This window comes from Rhea pennata, chromosome 9, assembly GCF_028389875.1.
Source record: "Rhea pennata isolate bPtePen1 chromosome 9, bPtePen1.pri, whole genome shotgun sequence".
NCBI classification, from domain to species: domain Eukaryota; kingdom Metazoa; phylum Chordata; class Aves; order Rheiformes; family Rheidae; genus Rhea; species Rhea pennata.
The window spans coordinates 939,763-965,157 of NC_084671.1; the positions used below are offsets into that span (position 1 = coordinate 939,763).

The window sequence follows — 25,395 nt, forward strand, 5'->3', positions numbered from 1 at the left end:
GGTGAAACGTCGAGGGTCTCTGATGGTTCCTTCTCCGCAGGGTTATTAACTGCTACCGACGTTTGCGTGGAAAAGAAGTGCTGTTGCCAGTTCTGCGCTGCGTGTTGTTCTGCTCTCGGGCACCGTGTTCCTGTGGTTGCGATGCAGTTATCGCCACAGCAACAAGGCGCAAACAGAGGCCGGTGACTTCAGCTGAGGAACGCGTCGACAGCGTTGATGGGCGGCCAGGCAACAAAGATTTTGTTTCAGTATGAATGCAAAAGCCAGATAGTGACGTTTCTGCTTGGTTTTAGGCTGTCCTCCTTCGGGAGAATTCCCTCCAAGGATGATTTACCTCAAAGGAGAAGAAAGCCCTTCTGTAGGAACTCAGTATTTAACAGCAGCCGAAGGACCCAGGCTCTGGCCAAGTCTTAGAGGTGATAACGATGATAATTTTAACACAGCCGAGCAGGCGGTGTTGTAATCTGACCTGTTCCCATGAATCTCTCTGAGCAGTCTGCTGTTGATGACACTTCAGCTTGATTTTAACAGAAAAAGAAACCCAGCAAAGAAACAAAGATCTGAGTAAAAATGTGCCTACACGTTGATCGTTAATTAGTAATTAACGAACCGTTTCGGTCGTCTGCGGAGCGTAAGCGCGTGCACGGCTGCGCAGCGGGCCGTGCGGCGATGCTGCGGCGCGCCCGGGAGCCGCCCGAGGAACGGCGGAGGGTCCCGGCCCCGGTCCTGGTCCTGGTCCCGGTCCCGGTCCCGGTCCCGGTCCCCTCCGCTCGGCCGGGGGCCGCGGCCCCGGAGCGCGCTCCGCTGCGGAGCCCGCGCCTCGGGCCGCCTCCTTCCCGCCCGGCGCTGCGCGCTCGCTCAGATGCTTTCCCGGGTGTTTTCTGGGTGTTCCCCCGTAGCACGTTAAAGAGGATTTAACCCGTGCGGGTTAAGCGTGGCCCCGGCCGCAGCCGGCGCGTTGGGAGCTCGCGGGCGAGCGCTCCGGGCCGCGGCACCGCGTCTCGACCTGCGCGTCCGAGCGCGGCTCTCATCGCGGCTTCGCGCGTCCCGGGGGAGCAGCTCCGGGAGCCGCGTCGCCTTCCCCGGCTGGGCGCTGGGTTCCCGCAGGCCGGCTCCCTCGGGGCTGCCAGAAACGCAGCAGATGCCGCGGCGTCGCTCCCCCGCGGAGGCAGGCGCGACCCGCGGAGGCTCGGCGCCGCGCGCCCCGCCACCAGCACGACGGGCCCCGCAGAGCCGCAGCGCTGGCCGAGGTGCCGCGAAGCTGCGCAGCGAGGGGAAGCTGCCTGGCAAGGGGACTGCAGCTACCGCGCTGCCTCCACGCGCCGTCCCGTGAGGCTGCACGGCGAGCCTCTGTGCCTCCGAATGAGTGACTTGACGGTCTGAAGATGGGGAGGGAGAGGCTGGCAGAGGAGCGGAGGAAGGCTGGCCCACCGCGAGCGATCCTGCTGGCCGCAGCACCTCCCCGCAGCGGCTCCTCGGCCGCCTGCTGCCGCGGGGAAGCAGGGGCTGCGTTCCCAGCGCGCGTCTGGGGCGCGACCGCCCACGCAGTGACCTCCCGAGCGAAGGAAGGTCTGAAGGCGTAGGTCTTTTCCGCGCCGTCCGTCCCCGAGGCGTGCGGAGCTCCGGTGCCCGCGTGCCGAAGGGCTGGCGGGCGAGTGTGGTGCCGGGGTGCCCGGGGGCCCCCGAGGAGCTCGGGGTGCGGCGCGGGCGCTCCCCCCGCCCGCGAAGGCCGGGCCGCTTGCGGGGTTCCCGCTGCGCGGGCGCTTCCGGGGCATCGCATCGCCTCCGCGGGGAGCCCGAAGGCGACGGCGGCCGTAGCAGAGGCGACGGACCCGGGTTTAAATATATCTTGTCGGCAAAGCGCGCCACGCTGTGAGCTCCGCAGCCGGCGGCGGCCGCGAGGCGGGCGCAGATAGCGGCTGCTGCGCTCCGCAGCCTTTATCGGCGCGGGCAGCCGGCGCTCGGGAGGAAGGAAGCGGCGGCTGGGGCCTGGGGAGGCGAGCGTGCCGCGCCGGGTGAGCGTGCCGCGCCGGGGCCTGGGGAGGTGAGTGCACTGTGCCGGGTGAGCGTGCCACGCCGGGTGAGTGCGCTGTGCTGGGGCCCAGGGAGGCTAGCGTGCTGCACTGGGGTGAGTGCACCACGCTGTGCAGGGGTGAGCGTGCTGCACTGGGGTGAGCGTGCTGCACTGGGGTGAGCGTGCTGCGCTGGGGTGAGTGCACCGCGCCGTGCAGGGGCGAGCGTGCTGCACTGGGGTGAGCGTGCTGCGCTGGGGTGAGTGCACCGCGCCGTGCAGGGGCGAGCGTGCTGCACCGGGGTGAGTGTGCTGCACTGGGGTGAGTGCACCGCGCCGTGCAGGGGCGAGCGTGCTGCACCGGGGCGAGCGTGCTGCACTGGGGTGAGTGCACCGCGCCGTGCAGGGGCGAGCGTGCTGCACCGGGGCGAGCGTGCTGCACCGGTGTGAGTGCACCGCGCCGTGCAGGGGCGAGCGTGCTGCACCGGGGCGAGCGTGCTGCACCGGTGTGAGTGCACCGCGCCGTGCAGGGGCGAGCGTGCTGCACCGGGGTGAGTGCACCGCGCCGTGCAGGGGCGAGCATGCTGCACCAGGGCGAGCGTGCTGCACTGGGGTGAGTGCACCGCGCTGTGCAGGGGCGAGCGTGCTGCACCGGGGCGAGCGTGCTGCACTGGGGTGAGTGCACCGCGCTGTGCAGGGGTGAGCGTGCTGCACCGGGGCGAGCGTGCTGCACCGGGGTGAGTGCACCGCGCTGTGCAGGGGTGAGCGTGCTGCACCGGGGCGAGCGTGCTGCACCGGGGTGAGTGCACCGCGCCGTGCAGGGGCGAGCGTGCTGCACCAGGGCGAGCGTGCTGCACCGGGGTGAGCGCACCGGCCGCGGGCGAGCAGCTCCCAGCTGCAAGGTTTTAGCCGGCGGGCTTTAGAGCGCGCTTCCGCGTCCGGCAGGAGGGAGCCTCTGCAGGCACTGGCACCTCCCCTCGCATCTCTCTTGTTTTAGTAGCCAGAAGTAATTTTTGGTTCTTTATGAAAATGTATATGCAAACCGCAGGGCGTTGCCGAGGTTACCCCGGGTGCTCCTGCGAGCACCGTCTCACCCGCTCCCGGGCCTGCAGGGTTTCCTGAGCACCGCTTCCCTCCAGCGAGGCCACCGTCCTGCTGGTGCAAAAAAGGAGAAGAAACCAGGAAAAAACCCTCCGCGGGCGGGTGGGCGGCGGAGTGTGCCGTGCCGGGCCGTGTGGCAGAGCAGGCGAGCGCGGCGTGCCGGATCGCGCCATCCCCGAGCCGCGCGCCGCTCGCGCAGCGGGGCCGCTGCCCGGCGCGTCCTGCTGCTCGGAGGTAGGTCAGGAAAGGCTCGGCCGGCGCGTTACAGGCATCAGCGCGGAGCGCAGAGCCTCGGTCCTGCAGCGTCTCGGTTGCAAGAGCAGCGTCGGGGACGTGAGGAGCCGCGGGCGGCCTGCGCGCGCGGGGCCGGCGGACGCCGTCCGCGGCCTTCTGCCGGCGGCGCTTTGAGGGGAGAGCGCCGGGGCCGGGGGGCCCGCGCCGCTGCCGCTGAAGGGCGCTAGCCCCTTGGCTCCCCGGCGGGACGGGGCCGGGGCCAGGGCGAGCGTCTCCCCGCGGTGTGGCACGGCATGGCACGGCACGGCACGGCACGGCGCGGCACGGCACGGCATGGCACGGCGCGGCACGGCACAGCGTGCAGCCCTCCGGCCGGCCCCCGCCGCAGCCCCGCTCCCCACGGACGGAAGCGGAAATTGAGGTTAAAAGCCGGGGGGGAACGGCGCGGCGGAACGCAGGTTTTGGAGAGCGGGCGCGCGTGCCCCGCAGCGCGCTCAGCCTCCGCGGCGGCTGCTGCCCGCAGCGGGACGCCTCGAAAGGGAATGGCCGAGCGGGCCGTCCCCCGAGCCGGCACGCGGGGCCGCGCGCTCTCGGCTCGCGCTCGCCTCGGCGTCAGGAGCAGGCCCAAGAAACCTGCCTCCGGCTTTATTACAGCAGTCGAGTGCTGCGTAGAGCCCCGAAAAGCAGAGCTGAGGAAGGCCGGGGCTCCTCCGCGGAAGGGCCGGCGCGGAGGCGCGCCGGGAGCGCGAGCGGCACGCCGCCAGGCTCGGGGCGGGAGGGACGGCGCGGCCCCGAGGGCTGACACCGCGGGGAAAAGGGGCGGCGGGGGACGGCAAAAGGGCTCGGAGCGCCCCGGGGCTGCCGCATGGCGCCCTGCGTGGGTGCACGTCGGCATGGCACAGGGCGGCACGATGCAGCACGGCACAGCGCGGCATGGCACGGCAGCCCGGGGCACGCTCGCCTCCCCTCGCTGCCCATGCTGGCCAGCCGGGGCCGGTCCTGGCCGCGCGGGCCGGAGCCCCTCGGGCCGGAGCCCCTCGCCGGGGCTGCCGCGGCTGCGAGCAGGGCGGTGGGGCCGCGGCGCAGCCCCGCAGCCAGGCGCCCCTGCCCTCCGGCAGAAGTCAGCCCGGGCCTTTCGCTAGCCGTGGCCCAGCGCGCAAAAAAGTAGAAGTCTGCAGCACACTTCTTCTTTTTTTGCAAAGAAGAAGAAATGGTGAAAAACCGAACAAAAGCAGCGTCGTTTCCCCGGCGCGGAGCCAGGCAAGCACGGCTCCCGCTGGGGCGCCGCAGCTCGGGGCGGGCGGGGAACGGCGTTTGGAGTGACGGCAGTTCCAAACTGCCCCAGAGCCTGCAGCCCGGACGCTGCCGAGGGGCAGCCTCGGGCAGAGCGTTCCCGCCACCTCCCCCCACGCGCGTTTGCGCTTGCCCGTGATCCCCGTGGGGGTCTTTCGGGCCGGATTTCTCCTAGTGCCCGCGGGGGGGGCGGGGCGAGCCGCGGAGGGGCGTGGCGAGCCGCGGAGGGGCGTGGCGAGCCGCGGGGGGGCGTGGCCGGCCGCGGAGGGGCGTGGCGAGCCGCGGGGGGCGTGGCCGGCCGCGGAGGGGCGTGGCGAGCCGCGGGGGGCGTGGCCTGCCGCGGAGGGGCGTGGCGAGCCGCGGAGGGGCGTGGCGAGCCGCGGAGGGCGTTGCGGCCGCGGGGGGCGCTGCCGGCTGCGGGGGGCGTGGCCGGCTGCGGGGGGCGTGGCCGGCTGCGGGGGGCGTGGCCGGCCGCGGGGCGGGCGGGGCTTGGCCCCGGGCCGTGGCTCTGCCGCCGCCGCCGCCGCCGCCCCGCTCGCTCCGCGCCCCGCCCCGCCCCGCCCCGCCCCGCCTTGCCGCCGCCGCCCCGCGCCGGCGGCGCTGTCACCATGCTCCCGTGAGCCCCGGCGCGCCCCGCGGCGCCCAGCCCCAGCGTGCCCGGGCCCGGGCCGCAGCCGCCCGCCCGCCCGCCCCTGAGAACATGTGAGAGGTGAGCGGGGGCCGCGCCGCGCCGGGGGGCGCGCGGAGCGCGGGGCGGCGGCGGTGCCCCCAGGGGAGCGCGCGGGGCCGAGGGAGCGCGCGGGGCCGCCGGGGCGCTGAGGGAGCGCGCGGCGCTGAGGGAGCGCGCGGGGCCGCCGGGGCGCCGAGGGAGCGCGCGGGGCCGAGGGAGCGCGCGGCGCTGAGGGAGCGCGCGGGGCCGAGGGAGCGCGCGGGGCCGCCGGGGCGCTGAGGGAGCGCGCGGGGCCGAGGGAGCGCGCGGGGCCGCCGGGGCGCTGAGGGAGCGCGCGGCGCTGAGGGAGCGCGCGGGGCCGCCGGGGCGCCGAGGGAGCGCGCGGGGCCGAGGGAGCGCGCGGGGCCGAGGGAGCGCGCGGGGCCGCCGGGGCGCCGAGGGAGCGCGCGGGGCCGAGGGAGCGCGCGGGGCCGAGGGAGCGCGCGGCGCTGAGGGAGCGCGCGGGGCCGCCGGGGCGCTGAGGGAGCGCGCGGGGCCGAGGGAGCGCGCGGGGCCGCCGCGGCGCCGAGGGAGCGCGCGGGGCCGCCGGGGCGCTGAGGGAGCGCGCGGGGCCGAGGGAGCGCGCGGGGCCGAGGGAGCGCGCGGGGCCGCCGCGGCGCCGAGGGAGCGCGCGGGGCCGCCGGGGCGCTGAGGGAGCGCGCGGGGCCGAGGGAGCGCGCAGGGCCGCCGGGGCGCCGAGGGAGCGCGCGGCGCCGAGGGAGCGCGCGGGGCCGCCGGGGCGCCGAGGGAGCGCGCGGCGCCAAGGGAGCGCGCGGGGCCGCCGGGGCGCCGAGGGAGCGCGCGGCGCCGAGGGAGCGCGCGGGGCCGCCGGGGCGCCGAGGGAGCGCGCGGCGCCGAGGGAGCGCGCGGGGCCGCCGGGGCGCTGAGGGAGCGCGCGGGGCCGAGGGAGCGCGCGGGGCCGAGGGAGCGCGCGGCGCTGAGGGAGCGCGCGGGGCCGCCGGGGCGCTGAGGGAGCGCGCGGCGCTGAGGGAGCGCGCGGGGCCGCCGGGGCGCTGAGGGAGCGCGCGGGGCCGAGGGAGCGCGCGGGGCGGCGCCCCTGAGGGAAGCGGCGGCGGCGGGGAGGGGCGCGGCGCGGCGGCGCTGCCGCCTCCGGTCCAGCGGCCGCGGGGGCTCCGGCACCGCAGCGGCGCGGCCCGCGGAGCTGCGGGGGCCTGTGCGGCCGGGCGCGCCGAGGGGCCCCGCGCGCGGCTCCGCCGGTGACGCTCGTGCCAGGCCCGCTGGAAGCCTCGGTGGGTCGGCGCGGGCGGTGCTCGTGTCAGCCGCCTCACGCCGGCGCCTGGAGGGCAGCGCAGACACGCACGTTTACCGGCGGGCGGCCGGGGCTGGGGGGCTTTCCCGCTTCCCCTCCCCGCTGTGCCTGGCGCTCCCCGCCCCGTCCTGCTGACGGGTCTGCAGGCCCCGCGGTGGCTTTGCCGGAGACTTCAGCGTCCGCCGGTTAGCGGTTTTCTCATCTGTTGTCCGTGAAGTAGTAGTAGAAAAAGGATTTGATATTTTTCAGTGTTTTTAAGATTGGGGGGACACCTAAACCGCCTGTGATGGCTCGTGAGGTAACCCTAAAGAAATTGGACAGATACAGGATTAGAGATGAAGTAATCAACAAGAAGGTGTCTGAGATGAGAACAGCGTGAAAGCACCACAGTTCTGTGTGGTAAAAGCCTGTGCTTATTCCCAGGTTACCGGTCGAGTCTGTGCTGTTTGTGTTGTCTTGAAAATCAGGAGTACAGGGAAGATGCAGATCCTCCATCTGGCACAAGCGTTTAGGTTAGGCTTTTAAAGAAGACATCAAAAGGGCTTCACAAGTTTAGGTGCGTGAATATCACAATATTGAGCAAAACTTCGTCTTGATAAATCCTGTTTGTGTGATAAATGCTGCATGTGTTACTTACCCATTTCAGGAGTTTCTAGATTAACTGTTATGGGGAAAGTAGTGGAAATAGAGCTCTTCGGGGAGAAAGTTCTTAAATTCGGATCTTTGCTTTCACCTAGTTGCCACAAACAAAAACTGCTTTGTTAAGGTGTCTGTGTAATGAAATGGAAGAATGTTGGAATGCCATATGTATAAAATGTGAATGTTACTTTTAGAAAAATACATGCTCTAAAACATACAGCACCAACAGAAGGACACAGATGACGAAGAAATAAGTAAAGATAGTAAAAGTCTGTTTAATTAATAGAGAAATGTGAAGATGTAATAGGCGTGGGAGAAGTATATAAAATAATGAATAATAAAACATAAAATGATAAATAACTGGACTATATCCTCTTTAGTACTATGGGGAAAGAGGTTCTAATGAAATTACATCATGTTCCAAAGTGACAACAAGGAAATAATTTGCATAATGAATAATTTACCAATGATACTCATTACTTCAGGGAACGTTTGAAGGTAAGAGCCTAAGTAGTTGGGCATTTCTTGAAATGTATGTACTTTAAAAAAAAAATGACAGTTGAATTCCCTTTCTCTTCTGTCCTGTTCTCGAGGTGACAGGAGCGGTGTAGTTTGGAGGATGTAGCAGCGCAGCCACAAAGGCATTTGTGCTACTGGCTGGTGCTGACCACGGCCAGATGTGCTGCTGTACTGCGATATTTTGACAATTTCTCTGCAGATAAAGGAGAAAGAGGCTGTGCACTTGGAAAGCATTCGGAGTTTTGTTGAAATCAGTTACCAAGCTTGCAAGTCCAGTGTTTGCAAAGCCAGGACATAGTGGTGCTAAAACCAAAAATGTCTAGAATTGCGCTTCTTTTGGAAAGAGCATAGGTTGGCTCGGGGAGCTGCTGGAGTGCCCCGTGACTTGTTTGGAGGGGACATGAGCCTTGGTGCAGGCCAGACATCAGCTGGAGCTCTCTGCTCTGTGCAGCACATGCTTTGGCCATTTGAAGCCTGAATTACCCTGCTTTTTTCAACTCGTGACAGATTTAGCGTAAATGAGAACAAAACGTAGTTGGACTTTCCTGGATTTAAAGGATAGGGGGCTTGTGCAACCAAATTTCTTCTTTATGCTTAGTTTTAATGTAAGATATATTTAATTAAAAAGCAATTTTTATCTCTAGACTTGAGAAAATTTTAGAAAAGATGTAGTCTCTCATGGTATGTACAGTGAATTAGTTGTAACTGTGGAGTCTGCCTATTTTACATGACTTCTTAAAAAGGAAAAAAAAAAATCTGCAATTATTATTTACTTGGGCTACTGTGGGAAGATACCTAGACAAGAAATTTCTTCGTCCAAGTGACATATTTTATTTATTATCTCATTTGGTTAACACCATCATTAGATTAAATATGCTTTCAATGGCAGGAAGGGAGGTGAGTCTAAGAATGCTTAGTTGTACTATGAGGCAGATGAGTCAGTGGGCAAAATTGGGGCATTATGTGAGTAACTTGTAATTCACTTGAGTCATAAAACGATGTAAGAGCTGTCCTGTAAATGTTCCATCAGCTGCAACGGAGGCTACATTTCCATATATTCCCTTCACTGTGCTAGTGTTTCCGTGTAATGGCAAGAGCTTTCCTTCATAGTGGTGTGGTTGTTTTTGTTTGTTTGTTTTTTAATTTACTCTCGCAATTCTCCTTTTTGCTCAATTTCTCAGTACTATGAAGCACAGCTATGCCATGTGCTGGACAGGTGAGGGCTTTGTGCTTTTGGAGTTTGAAAGTTGTTTTGCAAACATGGAAAAAAGTAGTTCACATGTATCTGATCACCTTCTATGGTTCATATCCTCCTACATGGATTTATCCACGTTCCCCAGCCTTGTGATAGAAAATGTTAGATTTTTGAATCTGTTAATTTAACAAGTTAATATTGCATACAGCACCAACTAACCAATTTAATCAGTAGAAGTAGAAAATTTTAATATAAAATTTCTCAGAAGTCATCGTAATCATTATTCACAGTAGTTTTATTCAAAGGTTGCTCTGTAGGTAAGTAGGACCAAAAGAGATGTTCTTTAATTGAACCATTGCAGTCAATGCAGTGTTGTTCAATGTGAAAACGTGGGCTTTCAACACGATTCATACTGATGAGGCTTAGGAGTTCTTGAAAATACAATTCTAAGAAAAATATTCAAATAGGAATTTAGTAGGCTATTGTGTAATTGCATGAAGCACCTTACCGTTACATATAGCCAGTCGCACAACGGGCACTTTTACAGTGCCAGTGCATGGGTAATGTTCAGTGTTGCATTACACTGTCAGTTACAGGCATACAACTCTGGTTGCTTTTTAGGGAGTTTTACATGCCAAGCAGAGGCAATGGGGAGGTGTTAGGTCTTAGATTAGCAGGAGGTACTTATATTGTCAGATTTGGAAATTGGGTCGAAAATGTTTAGTGTTTTTTGCGTTTTTTTTTTTTGTTGTTGTTGTTGTTGTAACTACTGTTTTTGCTTCTAGTTCGTTGTGCTGTGGAAATTTTAAACAATATAATTAAATGGAAATGAATGTGAACTAAGCTGTTTCAAGCCTTAAAAAATTTAGATATTTATTTTCAATTTTGGACAGAGATTAATTTTATTTTGCATTATTCCATCTCATGAGTTCTAGTACTCTTACTTCATTAAGTTTCATATTTTATTCATCATTTAATGGTATATGCTAAGTAATAATTACTGAGATTACAGTTTATTCTGTTTGCTATAAGAGGGGCCTAGGATTGAATAAGGTAACGCTTTGGACTGCTGCATCACAAGCCTCACATATTGGCAAGCAGTTGAAAGGAACAGGTACTTCTGTTGCTTCCTTTTAAAACTTATTTTTTTTTTTTTTTTTTTTTTAGTGGAGGATATTTGGGGCTTTCCAGTTTGAATGTCTTGTGAACACTGAAAATGTTACTTTCCAAAATTTCATAAGCAGGAAAGATGCTTTTTGAAAGAATCCCCATTGTAGTTCGCTGCACGCATGCTGGTGTTAGGTGATGACACACATGAGATCCTGCAACCTGTTCTTAGTTGCATCAGTGCTTCAGGTGCAAGCATGATTTCCCTGAACTTAAAACCTATGGAAACTGGAAACTAGGAGAACAAAATTGGACTGTAGGAGATAGTGACGCACATTAAATGAGGTCACATCAAACTCTTGAAGCAAACATCAAACAATCAAAATTATCTTCTACAGGGCATTATTTTAGTAGCCCAGAAGCAAGAGACTGCTAAAGACAGATAATTTTTCATCTTATTGTCCAGAGTTGACTATGCGGTCAGAGTAAAGGTTCTTAAACATTTATTACAGATGAGGATCTCATAGCCAGTTCAGATTAAAACATACACTCTCTCCTCTATTTTTATTTTTTTATTCCTTTCAATTATTCTACTTCAGATTTAATGCAGAGCTGGTAACTATACAGCCATGCCTGTAGTTAGGATAAGCCTTAATACCTCTTGATGACCAGAATAGTTGGATGACTGTTATGTATACAGTTCCTAACAGAGCTAACACTGAGAAAGTTGCATTCATTGGATTGTAAAAGACACATTGCAGTAAATACTCATTTCCTTTAGAGGCTTAGTATATGTGTTTTCCATTGCCTTGTGTACATTTTAAATGAAACTGCTATAGAAAGAGCTAAAGGAATTTTGCTGTTAGGAAAGATCAGTTCATTAAGATAAAATTGCGAAAAAGATTTTATTCTCTTTTGTTGTCACAGTTTTGTGTCTGTGTATGTGTGAGGGAGTTCCGTACTGAAGGTAACTACTGTAAGTCTGAATATTTATTGGAAAATCCTTTCAACTACTCCTATCAAGGAAGAATTATACTGTGGATATATTTTGTATATTTTTATGGCTGTTTTGCAGTATGAACTAGAAAGGACACTAACGTCAAAGATCAGATCTTGTCTAAAATGATCTGGTTTTATAACATCTTTCTCTTGTAAGCAGTGGAATAATAACCCTATGTGCACAGGTACTGCGGCAGGGCTCAGAAATCTGTTAATGTGTGAGCAAAACTCAGATGTGTAAATCCAGGGTTTTTTATTAGTGTGTTTTATATACATAACAGCTGTAAGGTATGAAATCTGCTTCCTAAAACCTGGCCTTGGTTCTGATCTTTTTTTCCCCTAGCAAGAGTCAGCTGTGTTCAGATCTGTGAATTTGTATCCATCCTGTGCATGGGGCAGAGAGGCAGGCAGAGGCTGAGTGGTTTTTCTGTGGCCGGCTGCACAAGCTTTTGGTCTTCACTATTTGTGTTTCTTGGGGACCAGAGCAGTTGCCTGTGGCTTTTATTAACAATTATATATTGTAAACTTAGTTTCCCTAAGTAATGCAGCAAAGTAAACAACAGTTCCTTCCTACTAGGCCATAACTATTTACCAGAAGAATAAACATGTGCGTGCTTTTTTATTGCTATGCTCTGTGACGTTTGGAGTCTGTTCTGCCATGGATGTGATCTGAAATATCTTCCGTAACTTCCATAGAAGCAAGAAGGCAGTAACAGCAGCAGCTGCTCTGGGGTGGCCACTGCACAAGCTGATGCTGATCAGTGTACACGGGTTATCTCTGTATATTTTGTGAGTCTTTGGTCTGTTTGTATGACCATGTAAGGATTTGGTATATGCTGACTTCAAAATGAAAGCCAGCTATGTATCAGGGGAATTGCTTTTCCTCTGGGATCAATTAATTTTTTTTTTAATGTCTATGTACTGTCTGCTGCTACCTTGTGAAATATTCCATGTTGGAAATTAAGTGTATACATTACATTGCAATAAAAGAATACTGTCCTCCAAAATAACTTTATTTTAGATAGCTTGGAAAACTCTTGCTAATGTTCTATAAAGAAAAAAATAATAGTTTGCAAGAGATGTAATGTTAGTTTTCATTAAATCTGAAGCACAAAAAATAGCATTTAGTTTCTAATTGCAGTTTGAATTTTCAGTGGGATGATTGCTATTTGATATGATTTAGAAATATCAGCAGCAATTTATAAGATTAAAAACCATACTTATGTCACTGAGATGCTAAATAGTTTTAGTATGCTTAGAGGTAATGCAAGTTTGAATCTATGGATTTTATAGAGAAATGAAGAAAGCTGGGACTGATTGAACCAAAATTGGTTGCAAGTATTACATACTAAAAAGCTGTGTTTTTTTTTTTTTTTTTTTTTTTTTTTTTTAATAAACCAAATATGTAAGTGGCAGTTGTTGAGTGTGGTTCATGGGGGATGGTACTCTCCTGCTTCCCTGCTCTACCAGCAAGGGCTTCTCTGCTCAAAGAGGTCTTGGCATAGAACAAGTTTGAGCCTTTGTGGGAGTAATATGAGGTTGTTTCAGAAAGTGCAGAGTTGTGTGTGTTCCTGCGAGGACCTTACATTTTGGCGAATTTGTCAGAAACTGTTTCTATAAAGTATATTTTGGGACATAAATATGCAGGCTGTATGTATTGGTAGCTGAATCAGAACTAATTGCAGCACAATACAAAGAAATAAGTACTTGAGATATTAAAATCAGTGTTACATGTCATTTTACATTTTAGAAAGTGATAGTTGACGTAGTACTTGATTGCTACCCCTGCTATATTTGACTTGTTTTCTTAATTCTTTGTTTGAATTTACAGGTGGCAATTTAAATTTCTAAGTATATTCAAGATGTTTCTGTAAGAAATGTACCTTACTGTCTACCATTGTGAGAAGCTTTTTTTTGTAAAAGGATTTTTTTCAATTACGTACTTGCCATTAGCATTACATTTAGAGTTGGTTCTTAGGAAAAGTGTATCAGTTTTGCTTGCAATTATATAGAAAAATATTAACAGAGCACATACTGAATTTTTCCCTTATCTCACTATACCACATTTTATATATCTGTAGTAAGATGTTTTCTACGGTTTCAGACTTTGTGTTTCAGAAGATTAATAGACTTAGCAGCCCTGTTTAAGCTTAGTGATGATAACAATGTAAGAAGTCCTGAGACAGTCACGGATCATCTGGCAAAGCAAAATATGTGTTCGGGTTGAACTTAGATCAGGTATTTCTTAGAAGGAAAAATAAAATATTGAAAACATTTTAAATAATATTTCCTGACTTCTGTGGCTATTTTTAAGGTCGCAAAAAGCCCCTATGGGAAGTTCAGTTGATGGTGTGTTAACTTATTCTCAACATGTACATATATATTGAAAGTGCAGTACTTTTATGTAAGTGTGTGTGTGTATATATATATATTTTATATATATATATATATATATATATATATATAAAAAAGATTATACTTGTTGCATTACATAATATACAAGTGTGGAATTATCCCTATGCTTAAATATGCGTGAGAATCCAAGTGATATAAATTGCGATTCACACTAGCAAAGAGCACAGTACTCAGTCCAGTTTTTAACCCAAGCCAGTTCTTGAGCTCAGGAAGTCACTGTAGCTTGGATTTGAAGCCCTGGTCCAGCTTTCACTGGCTTAAGTAGCTCTGCATATTTGTGTTTTGTTACTGGCTTCAGTGCAAGTTTGTCTGGCTTTTTTAAAGTGAGTAAGAACCCAATCCATTTTTGGATTCTGCTTCCAGTGAAGTTAATGAGAATTTTTCCTTCTAAAAAAGGGAAAGTAATCAGATGCTGTAAGCTCAGTTCTGCAGAGCTCTACACACTTATGTCTTAGTGCTCTTTTAACTCCAAATTTCTTCAGATACAGGGATGTCCTGCGGCTCTTCTGAGTTGCTGCGGTTGTGGTGAAGGCTGGAGCCCGTGAGGCTGCCACCTTCCCCACCTCCCTCTTCAACTCGGGATCGTTACTTTGGAAGGCAGTTGCCTGTGCTGAGGGGTCTTATTTATCATTTATCAGAATGCAAGGGGAAAAAAGGTCCAAATGAATCTTCCTTGAAATTTCTTTTATTTGTGGGTACCTTTTTGAAGCTCATGTCTGAAATGGGTTAAGGATCACTTTGGAACAAGGAAATCTAGACCTAGAAAAGCATATTCAGGAGTACAATTTTAAAATCACTTTAGCTTTCAGCATTACAATAACATTCTTTGCTACAGTACACCTACGCACAGTTTTCAAGGAGATATGCATTTCTTTTAAATGAAAGTAAATTGCTGTAGAAGAAAATGAAGTTTGCTGTATTAATTGGGTTGAGATATACCAGCGTTTTCTAAAGCCTTTAAATTCCATTTTTTCCCATGGGTACCATAGAGTTTTTAAAGCTTTGGGATCTCAAGGAACCAAGCAGATCTTTCAAGTTTTCCAAGGAGACTGCCAAACTGAAGGCAACAGTAATTAGGCCTGGATTCACCATAAAAAATACATATGCCTGTATTTGTGTGTGCATGCATGCAAACAAGACAGTTGGTATTCTACTGTTTGCCTTATGGCTTACACAAATTTGGGTATAATGGCCTACTGCTGTTGAGCTGACGGTATGAGTATGCATCAAAAAATGCATGCATACCCTGTTTCCCGTTGCTGATCTCTAATGATATATGTGCTTCCAGTCTGGATTTACACTTGCTGTTTCAGTGTTTCTTGTGCCATTCAGTTTCCATGGAAGAAAGGTCCTCTCAGCCATAGGTACTGATAAACACAGCATGGTTTATGTATGAGAAGAAATAAACTGTAGTATTCTGTTTTTTTTTGTAACTCTCTGAAACTGAAAAAAAATCCAAATGAAAAATGCTCCTTCCAGTGCAGTGGGAGACTAAACAGCATTCTTGACTGTGTGTAATTAGCTTTAAGTGGTCTTTTCGATACATAATTTATATATAGAGCTCCTTCAGTGCTTTCTATGTAGGCAAAACTTAAAATGACTTTGTGACTCTTTTCATAAGCAGTGAAAAATAAAAGGTAGTGAATCAGTGATATTAATAACATAATGCTGTGCTTTTCAGTTTTTTAATGTGTAACCCTTAAAATGTTCTTTTGTGGGTGCAGACACTTACTTTTATGACTCAGCTTTTCAGCCTGCTTTGAAGAAATTCCCTGGGAAAATGTAGTCCCTACTACTATCAGCATTTTATTGGGCCCCTATATTTATGTGCAAATATATTCTGTAAATGAATCTTTAATGTTGTGGGCTTTTTTTCTGAAAAATAGATGCAGTTCTGTTCCTTTCTTCTAGTTTAATACGGCTAATAGTGGCAGCTAAAGTACAAGAATTTTTTTTTTCATTCATTTTCTGCATGATATTGGCAGAATTGCTGCTTTGGGGTTTTTTATTTTCTGTTACTTTGAAGTATTCAGTCTCCCATCACAGTATGTATCATACTTGCTTTGTTTTTGTTAAATCTTTTCCAAAACTGTTCTCAAATATTCCATGCTTCTTAAAAATTTTGTATAAGAGCCAAAATTTTTAACTTCATTCAGTATTTTTAAAGTGAGTTTTTAAAAATAAGAGTGAGGCTATAAGGAAGAAGGTAATCCTCTGAGCTTTTTCCAGGATTCCTTTATCGTGTGGTTCAATCTTGGTCTCTGGCACCGGTACGTAAAGGAAAAGGAAGTGTACCTAGGAGAATTCCAGTAGAGGGTAGAGGATAATCTTCAGGTGAGAAATGCTATGGAGAAGTTGATAAAAATAGTGGAGGCAGATAGTGATAACGAATGTTTTGGGTAATAGGCAGGCCTTTCTAAAAGCATAGGGAGACAGGAAGAACGTGAACTGAAACGCTGCGGGAGAGTTTGTAAGATTCGGTAAGAATCTGCGGTTGTCGCTGCCCTCGAAGGCTGAGGATTGCTTCGGCTGCCAGCCGGACTGAGGTCCTGGTGCACGTGGGCACCTCGCTCCACCGAGCACCCGCCTGCTCTTCGGCGGCTGCTCTTAGGAAGAAAATAGACACAAAGCTGCAGTGCCTGCGGATTTAGCTCCAAGCATGTGAGTGGCACCTCTGGTGTAAATGCGTTTGAGTGCTTTTTTGTATTGGGGGTTCATATGGCATCATTCTTACAGTTATTCTTTTGGCTAGTTTAAAAATGGTGATAATTTAAAGTAACTCTAGTAACAAGGGAATAATCAGTCCTTTACACGTTTGAAAGAAATTCTCTAAAAACTGTGGTCCCTGTGTGTGGTCCTCTGATATGTTAAGGTTGGTATTTTCATTCTGTTCTAGCTGGCACTTTAGGGAAAGTGACCAATTTATACATTGCATGAATTCACAGAGAGCGAGTTCTTCTTACAGAAGATATTGACAGTTGTGCGTTTTGTGATTTTGGCACCCACTGAGTGCAAAAAAGGCTGCCTAAAGAGCAAGCAAAAAGGACACAGTTCACTTACTCTTGCCCACAAAAGAGGCAATGCTGCTACTATGGGCCAGCTTAATCAGAACAAATGAACGAAAGAATCAGCAAATACGTGTGTCTGAGGGGCAAGGAACCAAAAGAGTGGTACAACAGTTCTTACAAAGTAAGACCATTAGGAGCGCAAGGATGTAAGGGGGGAATCCTGTGGTTGCATTGGTTCAGTTTAAGAAAAATTTCTTGATTATTCCATGAAAGATGGGTGCTCAAAAAATAGTTTAGCACAGCCTTACAGCAGCTATAAATAGAAAGTTACCAAGATAGTGAGTTTTACAGCCAGATCCATAACCTGAGAACAAAAATCATTGAAGGCCTGAATGGCCAAGCTGAAATCTTGCTGCATTGTTAATGTTTACACGGTTGCCGAAGAGGGTAGTGTTGCTGTCTCCTTTCCCTCTGTAGCTGTGGAAGAAAGAGAGCCTTAAACCTTGTGCATGTTCCAGTGATACTGGAGGTTATTTGGGATTAACTGCAGCTCTGTGTTATCTTTAATGATGAGAATAGAGTCTTACTGGAGCTTAGAAGTCCCTTCATAATTCGCTACATCATTCTTGGGTATTTCTTTTTGTCTGACTGCGCAGGATAAGGTAATCAGAACCATGGTGGTTAGTGAATTGTTTTTCATGGTTATTGTTGGTTACATGAATCTCGTGTAATGCACCATGAACAACCAAAACAGTAAGTTATAGCAATTGTTGATTAAAAATAGTCTCAAAGACATTGTCGCTTCTTTCCTAAAATATAGTATAGTCTTACAATTTTTATTATTCATTTTATTTCTGTTGACTAATGTGGAGCTTTTACTTGATGTCTGAATACACTTATGTATATGTTTTCCCTGGAGGCTGATAAGATTGCTCACACATTCAAAGTAAATCACATCAATGAGTGTTTCTATAGTATTGAATACTACATTGTAATAATCTCTGTTAAATCAAGGAAAACTTCTCCTAAGCTACTCTAGTAGCTTACTCCTCCAACTAGTTTTATTGCTTACTCAGGAATGATTTTTGCTCTTGTATGAATGCACAGCAGCTGTCTCAGATACCTCAGATGGTGACAGAGCATAGAGGTTAGAAAAAAATTCTCTAGGATTTCAATTCTTACATAAATGATACAAAGAAAAGATTTCAGATTTGTTATGTTTTCTGATAACCTTCATATAAAAGTTTTAATGCAGTAGAAGGATATGTTTGATAAATATATATTAAATATAAAGTCAGAATGTATTCTCAAGTAGAAGATACTCTATTTTGGAATAAAGATTCTTTGAGAAGCAAAGCTTTGAACTAAAATGCAGCCAGCTTTGTATCTTACAACAGATACTGGAGTAGCTTTCCAGCACTATCACTGCCTTGTAGTTCATGCTAATGTTAATAGGAGTCATACAGCTATATCCTTGTGCTAAACTGGAAATGTTTCCCTACTTCTGGGCATTTCCAGCATGATAATGTTGTGAATTTTAAAGACTGTAGTAGTTTCAAATAAGCATAGGAACAATGTAAGTACCACAATATTAAGATTCGTTTTGGTTTTTATTCGGAGCAGCCGTTGGAGGTTGGGAAGGTGAAGTGCAGGAGTACGCTGGGCACTAGGCCGAATATTGCAAGGAGGATAGGTCACGCTGCGCCTCTGGGAGGGGACGCCACAGACTGGGGAGGACACGCGCGAGCTGAGCTGACTGACTAACAAGTTCAGCCCAAACACCTCCATGTTTGCAAGTGTGCAGAGCTTTGCAGTTGGTCTGCAAGGTCTGTTCAGTTAAATGCAGGTCACATTCAGTGTGTGCCAGATCAACAACCAAATTCTTGCCTATTTCCATGCAAATTTCTCATAGTTTGACAGAAGCATGTGACTGTTACAGTATTGCTACAGCTCCTTATTACTGAATAAAAACGACTAGACTAATGAAATTTGAATGTAAGTTGCTGTTGAAAGCAGAACTCTTTACACTATGTTCCTCATTATGTGTATTCACGTCCTTTTTTTGTTTGCCCTCAAGTCAGATGCAAAATGAAGCAATCCATATAATTAGAACTTCTGATTAGTTTTGCTGGGAGCATGAACATTTTATGCAGCAGACACGTGGTAAGATACTATATGCTATTTTTTTTTTTTTGAAGGTATTCTGTTCCTTACCTGGAAAGCCCTGCTGACTGAGCTAATGTAGTCCTTACTCCTTGAAGAGAAAGCAGTAGTATGCATTTGTTTAATGGGAAGTGTGAAAGGAGGGTATGAGCTACAGTGGAAGTGAAATGACAAACCAGTTTTGAGTAGATGTTGTGTATAGCTTCTTCCCTCTCTGGTAATTAAGTTCACATTTGATCTCACTAATTTATTTGAGGTGTACAAGGATTTTTTGGTTGCATCTATACTCGTAACTCAGTTATTCACGTGACAAATCACCATCATGCAAACTGGCAAGAATTTTGAAAACCAGAGTGTGCTGACAGGCACAAGCAGGGGGGACATTGCCAGGACTGGAGCGTATTAGCAGAGCTAAGGGGAGAAGCTAGTTGCCTGAAGCAAATGCTGTTGGTAATAAATTAATAATACTGTTAGTACTTACTATTTATATGCTATAATCTATCAGGTGATCATGAGAGTGACCACTCGAGAATCATTTTACCCAGTACTGAACTCCATCTGTTTCTGGGTTCGAAAAAAACCTGCTATTTGCAACTAAGGACATGGCAACTCTTTTAGAAAGGGGAGTGAAAAACAGTATATTTGATTGCAATAAATATGAACATTTGTAGAGGTAAAATGTAGATTTAATTTAGAGACTTATCCAGTAATAAGGTGCCAACATATGTTCCCTTGAAAGAAATTAGTTATTAAAGCATCTTACCCACAAAAAGCTGCTCTTGGTGTTAGTTGCATTTCATCCAAGTGAAAACACCTCCAGGTCACTTTTCCTCCTTGAAACCAACTGTATCAGCTGAATTTGATGTTAGAAGGAAGCAGTTGTGTCCCTTGCTGAGTCATGGGCATTGCTTTTTTTTCCATAGTTGTTGTCAAGGATAATGCGAATAACCCCCCACATAACTGTATTTCTTATAAATATATATATGTGTGTGTGTATGTATATATATATATATATAGTTTTTTTGTGTGTGTGTTTGTGTGTGTGTGTATATATATATATATATGTATATATATTTATAAAAAAAAGTGCATGTGTGTGCACATATATAGTTACAAATAATCTGGCAATATGAGAGTATTTTCCAGTGATGTGTAATTATTTGCTGGACAATTTATTAAAATTTGGCTTCATAATTAAAAGGGAACTCGGTCCTGGTCCCATCTAAGCAAGCAGGAGAATTACTGATTATTATAGAATTACTCCAATACTTGTAGGATCCAAAAGCAGCTATGGCAGGAAACATTGCACACTTAACATGCACCTTTACGGCAGAAGAAGAAAGTGCACTTGGAGTGTGTAATCTGTGGAAAAAGGTATTTGTCCAACCATGGTCATGTACACCCATGTTGTCTGAGAATAGTTTCTTGGATCTGTAGGAAACTGATCTTTGTATGATGCAGGCTTATTGTTTATCTCATAAATCATTTGGCTTGTGTAAATTTGTAGTTAATCAAATGAGATGTCTTTAATGTGTATGACTGATTAATAAATAGCTTTTTACTATTTGAAAGGCTGCATGGTTTTTTGTTATGGCTTCTTAAATATCTTTGTATTGAAACTCCATTTTTTTAATATTAATTAAAACAAGCACATAAGATTGTAATGAGAGAGTTTCTCGTTATTTCAGTTATGTTCTCTGAAAAAGAATTAGTTCTCAGAGTTCTGAGGTAGATCATTAAACTGCTGTAGTTACTGAGTATAAGCAGCTTCTTTTTAAACTTTTGGGGAAAATGTCACTTATAGTTTAAATTCCACTATGCCAAGATAATACCAAACTTCCTATTTGTAAAATATATCCTATAAATGTTATGATAAAGGAATTATAGGTATGTCTGTAATACTAGAAAAAATATTTGGAAGTTTAATATTATAGATGGCTATGTGATGCTTAGTAATACATGAATCAATAGCAAAATATATTAAATGAAGAGTAGTCCTTCCTGTCATTTTGTCTCTGGCTCTCTTACCAGTCAAAAGAGCAGAATAATAGCTAATACGTATATTTCCTTAATCTTGGGATACTGACCTTGTCCTATTTTAGTTTATAAATACATGCCTGCCTAATGCTGTCAGCTAGTGTGAACTCTGCATATGTTTCTGAAGTCCCAAATATTGTAAAGTAGATTATAAAAGAGAAATTTAACAGGCCTGTTTCCACTGTATTTTGGAGCTCCTTAATTGTATTAATAAGTGGTTAATTCATAACTATCTACTGTTTAAGGAAAAAAGTGTTTATGAAACTTGCAGTGTATCTTTCTGACTTGAAAATAGCATTACTCTAAATTAAGAAAGAGCTGGACTGTGGGATTTGTGTGTCAGTGCCAAAATGACCATTATACTGCTCTTAAGAATCAGGTCACAGTTAGATTAGAAACTTAAACCTTGGAGAACTGATTCCAACGAATATCTTATTTCTGCATAGTGCAGTAATGCAAGCACATTTGAGGTACATACTTTGACATGTTGCCTCTTTCTCAGTATTTATCCAAAGTACACTTGGATGCATTAAATTCAGCTCCAATGTCATAGTTAAGTATGTCTGTTAATCTGTTTTCACAAACTGTGAAATGTACTCAAGATGAAAACCTGCCTAATCAGGATCTGCCTAGGAAGCCCACTGAAGGCAGTGGGAGGTTGAATTGCCTTCCCAAGCAACTCTGTCAGAGCTAAAGCAGTACAGAAATAACCTTTTAAATACTACTACTACTACTAAAATAAATATAAATATAAATATATATATATATATATATATACACATGTATAAAATGCAAAATATCTGGGTCATAGAAACAATGGAAGTTTTATTTTTTTCCTTAAACAAATTTGTTATAGGAATTGCTTAGTAGTTTCAGAATGTGAATATGTGATTGTGACTTAAACAGCGCTTAGCAAAACCAGAAATTGCTGGGTTGTAGGGGACTATGAAATATATTTAAAATTGTACAATATCAGGCATTCACACTTAAGAGCTGGCAGTTATGCTTTCTTGCCTTTGTACTCTACTTTTTCCTAATATCCCTAAATGTACAGAATTGAGAGGAGTCTTCCTACTTTTACATGCTGCCATGTAGTCAGAGTGAATGCAGTCTCTGCAGATTGAGAGTACGAGACAAATTTTGTTTCTTCAGCAGTTGAGTTTACTGAAGAAAATTTCTCTTTTACCAATTCATCTCTGTTATATGGCCAACATGTTAATTAGCCCATTGTTTCTACATAATTTTGTGACAACACTATAATTATATCCTTTGACTGAGCTATGAAGTAATTGCTCTGTCTTTTCCAAATTTTATGGTGAGATATGTTATTGGTAAACTTTGTTTGGCAGAGGTACTTTGCAAATACTGCAACGCAGTCATTTTTATATTTCTTTATTTTAAAGAAAGCTATGTGGCAATTTCAAACTTTGAGACTGTAATGTTAATATAAACAGAATATTGATTTTTATTCCATTGCCTGTCTCATTAGAGTCATTGTCATGAGGGCAGATTCATGTTGTGTAATTATCTGCTGTTGCTGACAATTCCTGTGTCACTGAGACTGGCTTTTTCAGCTTCCACTTCTTTGAGCATAAAACAGCATGCTTCACTGCCATATTCTCCTTTGTTTGTGCTTTTTTTGCTTGTCCAACTTATGCACCTTTTTTCTGAGGCATATGTGAACTCAGATAGAGAAAACGGGGCTGTCCAGCAAGGCCAGTTACAGGAAGAGCAGAAACAACGGCTTTCTGGGAATCATTTTCAGTACAGTAAGACACTTGTGTAAATATAAAGTATCTGAATACAGGACTGTAATGAGAAGAATTTTTAAAAAGCATATGATTAAGCTAGTTACACAACATTTCTTTATAGCAATAATAGGAAGTAATAAAAATTGAACATGTCTAATGGAAGCATACAAACCTGAACTATGTGGCCCTGTGTAGGTTTCACTTTCTCAGGCATCTTCAGGTGGCTTTTCGTTGATTTGTGAAGTTGTTTCTTAATCATTTTCATTGACCCAGTTCAGTAGGCAGCTAACTCATACCTATTTCCCTCTTAAGAAATGATTTTTCAGTGTTATTTCTTCTCCACGTCTGCTTTTGTATTTTCTCAGAAATCTTTTTTTATTTGCTTTTAGTACTTTTCAATTTGTATACCTTTACCTCATTTTAGTTACTTGTATTTATTTTTGTATCCTTTTGCGTTCCATATAATCAGTGAGTAAAAGGTTGCTCTTGGGCAAAGCTAATGTTGCAACAGTCCCAAGACAAGTAGGAATTACTTTCAAATTTCAAAAGTGAATTTTAAAAACTGTATTAAGTACAGTCTTTAGTACCGAATGGCTTAATAGGCGGGCTGTGGAGATTGTCATCTCCCAAACAAATTTTAATTAATTTTTTAAAAAATCTATCCCTGTCCCCTCATGTGTCATTCTTCCCTCTGAATTTATTGCAGTATTTCCTAGCTAACCAGATACATCCTCAAGAGAGATATCACATGTACCTGCTGTTTTTTGTATTTTGTTTTGTTTTTTAATCCATGGCATCTTTTAGTAGTTCAGATTCATTTGAGATTCCTTTGTTGACTTGGAATATAGAAGAAAAGAGAATTTCATAGTGATGGGCAAATAGATTATGCAGATCAAAAATTGTAAGTCTATGTAATGTTCTTCTTTCTCTTCTTTAGTGGAGATATTCAGCATACATTTCTTGTCTTATGTCAGTCTTCATTTTTGCCAGAAAACTATTTTATTTTAAAAGCTGACATTTTGGGCTGTGTTTTTAGGTATATAACAAATTCTGACAGAACAATTTTTCTTCAAGTAATTGTGCAGGCAAAATACATATGTGTACTAGCATTTCTTGACATTCAGATTACCTACCTGAAGCATCACAGCTCCTTGGAGTAATATTTTGCTTTTTGTATTTGACATCAAAAAGCAGCAAGTGAAATTCAGCCCTGTTTAGCTCAGTTACGGAGATGTCACTGTCCTCAGCAGGATTGTGATTTCATTGCAAGTAAGGGATTAGTCCAGCTCCACACAGAAAACGTACTACAAAGCTAGGAGTAAAACGCTGTCTCCTGGATGTCAGCAGAAATATTACTTGTTTCCTTATTTGTGAGCACAAAAAAAGCTATTTTCTTCTCTTTTCATATAAAGTATTTTCATATAAGCTGTTGCTTTTTATTCTTGCATATCTTGCTACCTTGTTGGGGATGACTACTCATGTTACAAAAGTAAGATTAAATATCTTATTTTCAAAATATACCTTTTAATTCCCTTTGGCTTTTGCACATAAAATATATCAGTTGCTGCTCTTCCTCCTCTCTCAGCATTTGGAAAAATCAGTACTTAGGAGGGATTGTATATGAAACTGAAGAACAAGAGAAAATGCGCTCTGAGAGCCAGTTCACAGCTTCGTTGTGAAGCAGAGATCGCACCTAACCTGAATCATCCTGCCATGAGCATCTTGTAGTTTGCCGCTTTGTGGAATGCAGGAATAAATGTTCCTAACGAAACAGCACTTGCAGGGTGTTTCGTGCTGTGCAAGGGTGGTGGTGGGGAGGAAGGGAATAAATCTGTTGCCCTTATCTGTGCAATAAGGGATGAGCTGTAACAGGCCTCGACTGGGTGGTTCATTTTTGGTTTTAGAAAGCGTTGTGATGCGCTGGACAACTGTGTGCCGGACTAGGCTGGGCAGGGACGCTGTGGCCTCCACCTCCCTTGAGCCATTCGGGAAAAAGCTAGCAGATGGGGCAGTCTGGGCAGCCCAAGGAGGCGGCGATGGGCTAGACGATCTCATGAGGTCCAGATCCATCTGAGGTTCCAGTTTTCCGGTCTGTTGCTGGTGTTACTGCGGGACTGGATAACGTAAGCTTGGCCCTCACGCTGTGTTGTTCTTTGGAGCACTTCTTACAGATCAAGTTTCCAAGACCCAAGCACTCACTGAGTGCCCTATTGGTTGGTCAGTTGTCCCGGCTGAGTGGGGGGACTCTTAACTTTGTGAATCCCAGCTGCGGGCAGCTGAAGCAGGCGAATAGCTGGCTGTCTTCATCGGGAAGACACCCAGCTATTTGGCTTGTGCTCGCGAGTGACTGCGCCCTGCGTTGCTCGTTTCCTAGCTGGGTGTGCAAAGCATGGCATGGTTAGCAGGTAAGCCACAGTGTCTGTTATAATCTTATCAGCTGCATTAGGTGTGCTCGATTTCTTTGGTAGTTTGTAGTTATCATCACTTAATATCCTTGGAAAATGACCTGTTGTAGATTTTTCTTTGTGTATTGATTTACATCCACGCTGACAAACGTCACTTCCTAAGATGTGCCTCTGATAACAGTATCAGTGACACTGCTTCGGAGAAAGGAAAATAAACAGTAGTATGCGAAGGCCGGAGCAGCGCCGCAGCGGCCGAGGAGCCGCCTGCGCGCCGCGCCGCGCCTGGGGCCTCGCCGCCGGCCTGCCCCGGGAGGCGCTCGCTGCACCCGGCCGTGCCCGTGGCGGGGACCGTCCCTGTTTGTCACTGCATCCTGCTCACGAGTGGCACCAAACTGCTGCTGCGGAGCTGCGCGTTTAAACTTTCTGAGAGGAGATGCCCACCACACCTTGGCCTTCGAGGGGAAAATACGTACTCTCTTATTTCTAAACTTTAAATGTTTAGGGTTTTTTTAAACAAAAGCTGTTTATCATGTGAATTT

The 25,395-nt window shown here is 47.6% G+C and overlaps 1 protein-coding gene across 7 annotated transcripts in view; it reads left to right on the forward strand.

The window, feature by feature from the left end:
- Positions 1 to 5,306: 5,306 nt before the first annotated feature.
- MBNL1 (muscleblind like splicing regulator 1) overlaps positions 5,307 to 25,395 on the forward strand; it is a 118,573-nt gene continuing 98,484 nt past the window's right edge. For 2 of the 7 annotated variants that reach the window (XM_062582902.1, XM_062582908.1), the window contains exon 1: positions 5,307 to 5,348. The gene's annotated coding sequence lies outside the window, so the exon portion shown is untranslated. Of the gene's footprint in view, positions 5,349 to 7,078; positions 7,175 to 25,395 lie in introns of those variants that run through there. The other 5 variants (XM_062582905.1, XM_062582913.1, XM_062582904.1 and 2 more) reach the window with 4 other exon arrangements.